This window comes from Octopus sinensis, linkage group LG3, assembly GCF_006345805.1.
Source record: "Octopus sinensis linkage group LG3, ASM634580v1, whole genome shotgun sequence".
NCBI lineage: Eukaryota > Metazoa > Mollusca > Cephalopoda > Octopoda > Octopodidae > Octopus > Octopus sinensis.
In genome coordinates, this window is record NC_042999.1 from 131,745,839 (window position 1) to 131,755,838 (window position 10,000).

The 10,000-nt window shown below is 37.9% G+C and overlaps 1 protein-coding gene across 4 annotated transcripts in view; it reads left to right on the forward strand.

Moving 5' to 3' along the window:
• The window catches only part of LOC115209825, a 162,281-nt gene that overhangs the window by 83,730 nt on the left and 68,551 nt on the right, over positions 1–10,000 (forward strand). For 2 of the 4 annotated variants that reach the window (XM_029778385.2, XM_036501342.1), the window contains exon 1: positions 8,759–9,268. The exons of the other annotated variants lie outside the window; for them this stretch is intronic. The gene's annotated coding sequence lies outside the window, so the exon portion shown is untranslated. Of the gene's footprint in view, positions 1–8,758; positions 9,269–10,000 lie in introns of those variants that run through there. 4 annotated transcript variants of the gene reach the window in all.

Consider the following 10,000-nt stretch of genomic DNA (forward strand, 5'->3'; position numbering starts at 1 on the left):
TTGATTTTGACGGAAAGGCAGCAATTTCGAGGGGATGAAGTTTGTTGATAACAGTAACCCCAGTGCATGGCTGGAACTTTATTTTATCGACGCCCAAAACGAAGGAAAGCGCAGTCGACCTTGTTGGGATTTGAACTTAAAATGTACAGAGTTGGAACTAATAATGCAAAGTATTTTTTCTGACACACTAACGATTTTGCCAAGCCACCTCTATGCTACAAATAATTTGGTGCTACTTTGGCGTATGATCTACAACTTCAAGGGCGATTACTTTATGTTAGTTTTTAGTTTCTTTACGTTGCAAAACACGCAACTGCCAAACTTGTGTGATCTACGCGCTTATTTTAATTATTATATTGTTTATTCTTGGTTTCTTATTATCATTTACTAAGACATAAATGGGACATGGCTTTATTATTATTAAAATAGTAAGAATTTTGAAAACTTCATTTACAGTGTTTGATATGTACAAGAGAATTTATTGCAAAAAATATTTAGCCATCTTAAGGGTTTTTAGAAATTGAAAAGTAAATTAAAAAGTAACCTAAAGTAATCATCCTTTAAGTTGTAGATCACACGCCAAAGTAGCACCAATAATCTTTTCTCATATAGGCACAAGGCGTGGCATTTTTCGGGAAGGGCTAGTCGATTATATCGACTCCAGTATTCAGCTAGTATTTATTTCATCAACTCCGAAAAGATGAAAGGCAAAGAGTGTGACAAGGCTGGCCCTTTGAAATACAGGTATTACTCATTTTTACCAGCTGAGTGGACTGGAGTAACATAAAATGAAGTGTCTTACTTAAGGACACAACGCATCGCCGGAAATTGAACTCACGACATCACGATCGTGAGCCGAATGCCCTAACCACTAAGCCACACGCCTTCGCACACACTATATATATATATATATCGACCTCACATACTCAATATGTGCTTTGCTTGTTCGCCGAGTTGCTGTGGTATAACTCTTTGAGGACGACTCCCTCATAACAGTGGGTACTAAAACACTTGAAAGTCGTAAACACCCAGTGTTATGAGAGATTTATCCCCAAAGCGTTATCCCACAGCGACTCGGCGAACAAGCAAAACACACGTTGAGTACTGCTTACAACACAAGCGCCGCTTTTAATTCGTAATCGAATATATATATATATATATGTGTGTGTGTGTGTGTGTGTGTGTGTGTGTATACATACATATACATATGTGTTTGTGCGTGTTCCATCACTATCACTGGACAACCGGAGTTGCTTTGTTTACGTGCCTGTAACCTAGTGGTTCTGCAAAGGAGTCCGATTTGTTGGTCTAAAACCCTCCAAGGCAGTGCCCCAGCATGACCGCAGTCTAATGGCTGAAACAAGTAAAAGATAAACGGTACACATAGCAACTCATTTTATAAACATGTTTCAAGGAGGCGTTGTTAAAAGATCATATTTTAGTGAGCCAGTCTATTATAGTTACTGCAAATCTTATAAAGTGATCAGCATAAACCAGAGGAGTTTAGGAGTTAAGGTTTTCCACTTTCGACTAAATTTTGATTAAAATATTTTGATTTTAAAAGTTTTGATATATATATATTTCGTCCTTGTTTTCGTATACATTCGCTGCTTTCTTCCAAGGAATCTAATGCTCTTAGATTAGTTTTTCATTGGGGCTGGTCAGATTGGAGCAATCTCGAGTATAACCAGCCGAAATTGCAAAGATAATCTGGAACTCGACTGAAGAAAGAAAACTTCGAATGACCCGTCCGTGATTTTTCTTGTCCCTCTTTTGCGTCATCTGTCTGGATGTTTTGTTGTCCCTTTTTTGTATTCCTTTACACACACACACACACACACACACACACACACAGACAGACAGACAGACAGACAGACAGACAGACAGACAGACAGACAGATAGATAGATAGATAGATAGATAGATAGATAGATAGATAGATAGATAGATAGATAGATAAAGAGGCAGTGGGGATGCGTTTCATTTAGTCTGCTTTGCTGTTTAATTAGAAAATAACAACAACAAAAAGCAAAACATTTATTGATTAACATTATTTGACCCATAAACAAAACTCCTAGTTCGTTTCATACTGGAGAAGCGCAAAGCTGTTGCTGTAAAAACGTTGAGAAGGAGAGGGAGGAACAATGAGAAAGAAAGAGGAGGAGCGGAAGAGAGAAAGTAAACGAGGAAGGATTGGGGAAGGGTGGCAGAGATAAAAAGAGAAATAACGATTTAGGGAAAGTATGATTTGAACAGCTGTGTTACCATCCAGCATGTTTTGCTCCGATATGACAATATGTTAATATGCAAAAATACTGACAGAATTGTATCTAGGACAAATTTCATTTTAGACATATGCGTTAGTACACACTCTCACACGCACACACACACACATATCTATACATAAATAGCCACATGCAAATTAGATGCAAGAATAATTGGTAGGCTTAAAAGCATTAATTAGGGACGTCAAAAAATCGATTTAGCTTGCAGGGAAACTGTTTGACACATACATGTGGGCGTGTCAGTGCGCGCGATATTGTGTTTGGGTATCTTTTCTCTTTTACTTGTTTCAGTCAATGGGCTGTGGTCATACTGGAGCACCGCCTTGACACTACGTGGTTACAATGCAAACTTCTTAATCACACAGCAAACCCCGCGCCTATACACATGTAGAGATGCTGAAGAAAGGAGTAAGAAACTTTAGAATAGATTTTCTTCATCAATGCAGTGCGTGTATCTCAAATAAAAAAAACAACAAATTACATCAATATGGCCCAGTCGCAAGGTGCCGAGCTGGTAGAATCGTCGGCACGCCGGGTAAAATGCTTAGCGGCATTTCGTCCGTCTTTACGTTCTGAGTTCAAAATCCGCCGAGATCAACTTTTTCTTTCATCCTTTCGGGGTCGATGAAATGAGTACCAGTTAAGCACTGAGATCGATGTGATCGACTAGACCTCTCCCCTGAACTTGCTGGCCTTGTGCCCAAATTTGAAATCTATATTGTCCAGTGACACCTGTGGGTTACCCATGCGAGAAACTGATGTCCTTTTCATAGGAACGGTTGGTGCTCTCAGCTTAACTAAACACTGAAAATCCCTATAAGCTCCTACCATTTAGTTGGGTCTGCCAGTCTATTGGATACCGGATTAATGGACACTTTCTCTCTCTCTCTCTCTCTCTCTCTCTCTCTCTTCCTCTCTCTCTGTGAAGGTGAAAATGAAGCCCGGTGGGAATCATAATATCAGACAGGAACGCATAATCTGGCATAGCTTTAAATGTGAAGACTGCAAGAAACTAAAGGGTATGACATGTACACAAAAATACACGCGCATGTATAGATAAACACGTACTCTCCCGGTATTCTATAAATGAACCCCTTATTGAAAACGTCGTATTGTGTGTTCATCAGGCATATCTTCTTTAACAAATATTGAGCTCAAGTGGAAGGAACAGTTCACAAATAACTGGGGGAAAGTGATTAATAAAATGTAAAGAGTACTGGGGTATCAGCATGTACTAACACATAGCTAATAACATACCAAGATAACACACACACATACACGTACACACATATCTATGTAAGTATCGAGAATTCTTTTACGATCTTTTAGATTGTAAAGAAACTTTTATAAAGAAACATTCATTTTACTGCTACGACTGCTAACAAATAAAAGTGTGTGTCCTGAGAATATATTCTTTTATTCTTGTATTCTTTTGTGTTTCAGCCTACAGGCTGTAGCCATACTGGATCACCTCCAATATCATCACCTTTTCAATAGCTATTCCTATGTGGTTGGTTATGGGTGAATGAGGGAGTTTGATACTGCTGCCCTAATTTGAGTTTCTTGCTTTCTGGGAGGGTCAAGGTGCTTCATGAAAACATCTTCTCCCATTCCATGTAGATCTCTCAGGTTTTTTGGCAAGATATTAAATAGCTGTTGACCTTTGAATCCCAAGCTTTTGCAGTACATTGTCCTTACTATAGACGGGATATGGAACATTTGGCCTGCACATCTTGACCCCTTGCCACCTTGAAGTAACCTCTGCTATCTCCACAACCAACTTAATGGCCTTTTGCCAACTGGCCCCTGTAATGCCACACACGCACGCACGCACACACACACACATATGCATACACATCCATATTTATTATTTATTAAAATGGTTCGTGAGAGTCTGTCAAATGTTTTGCTCCTTTGCTTTTTTTCAGACAAATGATAATCTATAACGGATGGTTGAATGTATAATGATTAACTCATGAAGTTCTAGAAAGACATTATGGGGGTAAAATATTTGAAGATAAGAACTTTTGTTTTAAATTTAAAGTGCAAAAGAATTATTAAACATTTTGTTGTTTGCCATGAATCAGTTTGATATAATTGTAATTCTCATCGTATAACACCGTCCGGCATACTTTATTTCATGAGTGGCTTCTGGTTCATGACTAACCCTTCAAGTATAAAATTGCATGTGTGCTGGATTCTCTTGTTCATGAATGTATCTTGCTGTTTATTCGATCAGCGACGCTACCTACACTTTGAACTATACTGTAAATAAGAAAATTACTATTTTTAAATCTCACAGCATGAGATATTCAGCAACAGTACTTTTTAGTAAAGATTGTTTGCCAAAACAATTGTTTTTTAGGTTGATGCGTTGGTGTAATGGTAGCACAACTTGTTGCGAGGTGTGTGTTCGAGTCGCACGCGTACAGGAAAACCTACTTTTTTGTGGTGCACCTGAGCACTGTATACAACAATTTCATTATTATTATTATAAAATAACATGACAGTCCTGGCTTAGGACGACTGTTGTGGCTGTAATTTAGCCCCAGGAGACATTGTCTCCAGCTGGATATACGACACGATGTGTCCTTATATTTTCGAACAAGGGATTCTAGCACCCCCACTCAGCTCAAAACAATATCTGTATATCGCGATTTCCGGATTATTTACTGTATATATACCATAAATAGTTGAATATTTCGTAGATACTTGTACTCTTCAGAACCTTTTGCTTATCCTGTTTTCCTGGCATCCATTCCCCGCTCCCCCTTTTTTTTTTCTTCGACCACTAGATTAACTTTGGACTTATGAAAAGAAAGCTTTATAATACTATGAACATATAAAACAAGGGCTAACTAAACGTCCGAATACAAGAGAAGTGTTTAGGACAAACTTATGAAAAATGCTTTGGACAGCCAAAGGGCTAATGTAATCATCAGGTAGAATCAGTTTGACGCATTGTATGGACTGTACTCGTAACTCAAACGACCAGTCACACACACGAAGCTGGTCGTTTGAATTACGAGTACCGTCCATCATCTAGTGTAGTGTAAAGTTGACCGATAGTTCCTCAGTAACTTCAACGAATCTTCTGGTAGAATCAGTGTGGCACACTGAGTGACTAGAGCGACGTCACGAATGACATATACCGGCCCGTTTGACTGGATTCGACACAGTTTTCGTTTATATAATTTCACCATAAGTCCTGGGTTGTTTCAGGCCCTTTCCCAAGGTGTTGTGCGCAGTGGTAGCGGAACTAGCATCTCGTGATTCCGAAGCGATCTTTTTAGCCATCCAATTATGCCTGTACATGTGTGTGTGTGTACGCGCGCGCTCGTATGTATATCTCTGTATCGACCAGACTATCGGCTGAGTGGACTGGTGCTGCATGAAATAAATTGTTTTGCTCATGAACACAGCGCACCGCCGGTTGGGGAATCGAAACCACGCTCTTGCGATCGTGAGTGCAATATCCTTACCACTAGACCACGCACACACACACATTGCAGACGTGGCCAGAGGAGGGCGGATAGATTCACAAGAATCCCTCCATTTCCAGTAGCGTCATACTAATGAAAATTATTATCTAACATTTATTTTAATTTTGTGGGTTTCTTTTTATTTCACATATTTTTGACATTTTAATAACTAGGGAAACCCCCACCTTAAGTCCTGGCTTCACCCATATATACATATGCAAACGCATGTTGTTCATCTATGCTTCTAAGTTCTTGCGATTTTACTTTGATATGTCAAGCGATTAATGTACACACCAATCTGATTAAAGAAGCGTCTTCCGGATTTAGGAAATCTGAGGAAATGTATAAATATATTGGTGACTCACATTTTGTTATTTGCTCGTTCTGTTCTGATTGTATCAGCAGCTTTGAAGGCGATAAGCGGCCAGAATCGTTACTGATCCGGACAAAATGCTTAGCAGCATTTCTTCCGGCTTCTTGTGTTCTGAGTTCAAATGTCGCCAAGGTCAACTTTGCCTTTCATAAAATAAATATCAAGTGAGCACTAAGGGATGGGGTAATTGACTAGCCCCTCATCACAAAATTTCAAGCCTTGTACCTTAAATAAAAAAAGGAAAGTAAAAAGTGTCAGCAGCTTTGTTTTCAATTGCTCCAGTCAAGATAATTGACATGTTTTTAACGAATCCTTAAATCACTTTTTCTGTCCTCGACAAAATACTTTCATTACACAACTCATTTGACATAAGTTGGTCTGGATTCTATCTATAAGACATACGACCTACCCCTAACCTAACGTCAGACTTCTACTTTTCATATATTGCTTTAAAAAAAAATCTTTTTGCGTATATATAGAATATTTTTTTTAATTACGTAAACAAATATGAATCAACAAGAGAGAGTGTGCACTAGACGCATGCAAACTGCGAGACTTTCTGAATGGCACGCGTAACAAAAAGCTACCTTGAACCTTTTTCGTAGAGCAGCCCGCGTGATGATGAGCCATGCCTCATGCAGGTCGCTTCTCGAGAAATGTTGTCCATGTCTGCTCTACACCTAAGCTGGATATGTTAGAAATAGCAATTAATACACCAATAGCAGCGTAAATGATGAAATGACACTAATGGGAATTTTGTCTGTATATGATTATTTCACATCTTTTTATTAAAACTTTTAAATACCATATTGGATTTAATATTATTTAAGTATTAGAACACAAGCAATGTAAGCGGAATGTAATGGAAACCGGATATATATGTACATCTATCGCCCGGTTTAACATCACTATCTGGTCCCTTGGAGTTCAATTTACTGCAAGCATTCAGTTCAGGTCTCCGGTTTTTGAGATATTTTCCTCCCATCAGTCTCGGAAGTCCTGAAAAGAAAATGTCACGGATACTGCTCATCACCCCTTGACTAAACGTTACTGAAAAAAAAAGGAAAAGGAAGGAAAAGAAAAATGAAAATCGCAGATGGATGCCGCGAATTGGCATGGTCTCACATACTAGCCAACAAGGAAGCTTCTACGTGGAAGTCAAATCTCCAAAAAAGAACACAAAGAATGAATTCCTTGACACGCCTAAAAAGACAAGATGGTCACAGAATGTCTTTGATCATGTGTCAGCTTGATCAGATTTGCTCTGGAGCTAAACAATGCCAGCAACTTCAAACACACTCTTTAATCATCCATATCAAACATACATCTCAAACTTGAAATATCTTTTCTTTTTAAACAGGGGTTCTCAACCATTTTATATCTTTAGACCCCTTTGGTTACCATTTTTTTTTCGTGTGGAATCCTATAGCTATTCGATGTTTAAAAAGCTAGTTTTTATAGAAACTTCTTTCAAAATTTCTATTTTGTTTTTCATGCATTAACTTGCATTATACATTGAACTATTTAAAATGTTAAAGAAAGAAACCTAGCTCTTTCTTGCAATACATGCCAATATATACGTCGAAAGCAAAATTTTTTCAAGGATCCCCAATTTACGTGGACTTTCAAAAATCAATTTATGTGGACCTTCAAAAATCATATACGGACCCCGATTGAAAACCACTGGTTTAAAACATCTGTTTACTTTGGTCGGAATTAATGAATCCTAGATTATTCTAAAAGACCATTTCGAATAAAATTTTTCAATTTCGAAAACATTTCCTTTACAAGATGTGCAAAAAACCTGAAAACAAACAGTTGGAAATTGTAACAATAACATTACAGGAACTGTATGTTTGGTTTATACTTTTGTTTCTATCTAACCTATTCATTGTACAAACCTCTCAGCTTCACACTACGCTGACACTGTATCGACATTGAGCTAACAAAGAATATATGTTCTCGTTTGATCTCTTGCAAACGACAACGAAATCTCCAGTTCAAACCATACAATCTTTACAAAAAAATCAAGGTAGCAATTGAAATTGTAATTCAAGTTGCACTATGTCTGCACTGAGAAGAGATAGTCCTGGTCGGAATGCCTTTGATTTGCTTCAAGAGGGCTGACCATGGGCTAAAGAACAAAAGTGTCTTTCTCTAAACCAGGGGTTCTCAACCGGGGTCCACATGGATCCTTGGGGTCATATAAGATTTTTGAGCGTCCACAGATACAATATAGTAAATTAGGGGTCCACAGTAAATTTTCAGCGGCCATGAAAAAATGGTATTCCTGACGAGTAAAGTTTATGCTATAGTAATATGTCCATAATACACAAAACATTCTAATTACTTTTATACAATTCCAGATAGTATTTAATTATAAAAATGTAACAGGATTTTTAAAACAACGAATGGTTATGAGTGTCCATTCGAGTAAAATCGGAATCAAAGGGGTCCACATGGGCAAAAAATTGTTGAGAACCCTTGCTCTAAACTTTGCGTCACATATTTACAAGTAATCATGCTATCGATAATCAAATATCAAGTTATCCCCCTCCCTTACACACACACATACTGTTGAATATTGAGTGCGATCATATCTTGTGGTAGATGAACTGGTGTGTAACAGAGAATCATGAGAAAAGAAGGCGGTTGTTAGACTGCGTACCCCGAACCAACTACAACTTGGATCTCTCACTCTCTCTCTCACTCATTCTCTCCCGTGTCCACTTCTCGTAGTATAATGCTGTCCGGCAGCTTGTCACCTGCCGATACGCTGTTTAAGCACAACACTTTCACAAACTATTCATTTATTGTTTCATTCTCGACTGAATGTAGTTTGAATTAGAGTAAGTGGAATTCACGTTGTTCACATTCCTATTGGACACTAGAGCTGTCTGTCCTACTATTGTTATGGAGTGTGGTTAACCTCGCAAGTGGCATTCCAAGCCCTGTGGTTTTTTTTTTCTTCCCGTTATGTTGCTGTCTACCTAATTCTGGATCTAACTACCACTGAAATACAAATGATTTGGTTAGGAAATTGTGTGAAAACGATCTAATTAGACGAAATAGTTAACGTGGGACTTGTCTACATATAAATAGCTGTTTAATATAGACCTAATTTAAAAGGTGAGTTGACAAACGTAGTTTTTTTGTTTTTTTTTTACTTTAATACGTACAGTGTATCAAACACGTACATACATATCGATATAGACACTCGAAATATCTTTGTATTATATATAAATATGTACTGACGATAAATGTTTTTTTTCTTTCTTTTTTAAGAATGCTATACTTTGAAGAAAATATATCATTCTTACTTTTCAGGTAATAAATACGTGGGGTATCGGGGGTAGGGTGTATGTGCATTACTAAACTTCTAACTTTCGGAAACTGAAGATGAATCAGATATAATTACATTGTATATAAGAAATATGCGTGTGTATACTTCAACCAATTTCAACCGCTGGACTATGGTCATTCTGGGGCACTGCCTCCAAGAACTTAGTTGATTATATCGAGTCCTCTACTTGTTTTTAAGACTGGTATTTAATTTTATTGATCTTGTCGAATCCTAAGATTAGTAGGTATAAACGAACAAACGAAATCACGGTAGCATACATTCATACATACGCTCACATACATACACACGTTAAATATAGTGAGCTTCTGTCCAGTTACCGTTTACGAAATTTCTTTCACGAGGGATTCCAGAAGACACTTACTAAAAGGTGCTCGCTCGGCGATTGAACTCTAAGACACGTGGCTGCGAAGTGAACATATTAACAATCACATCCGTTTGTGTAATGATGACACACAAATCTGTGAAGCGTTCCATATTGTTCTCCAGGCGGAGGCATA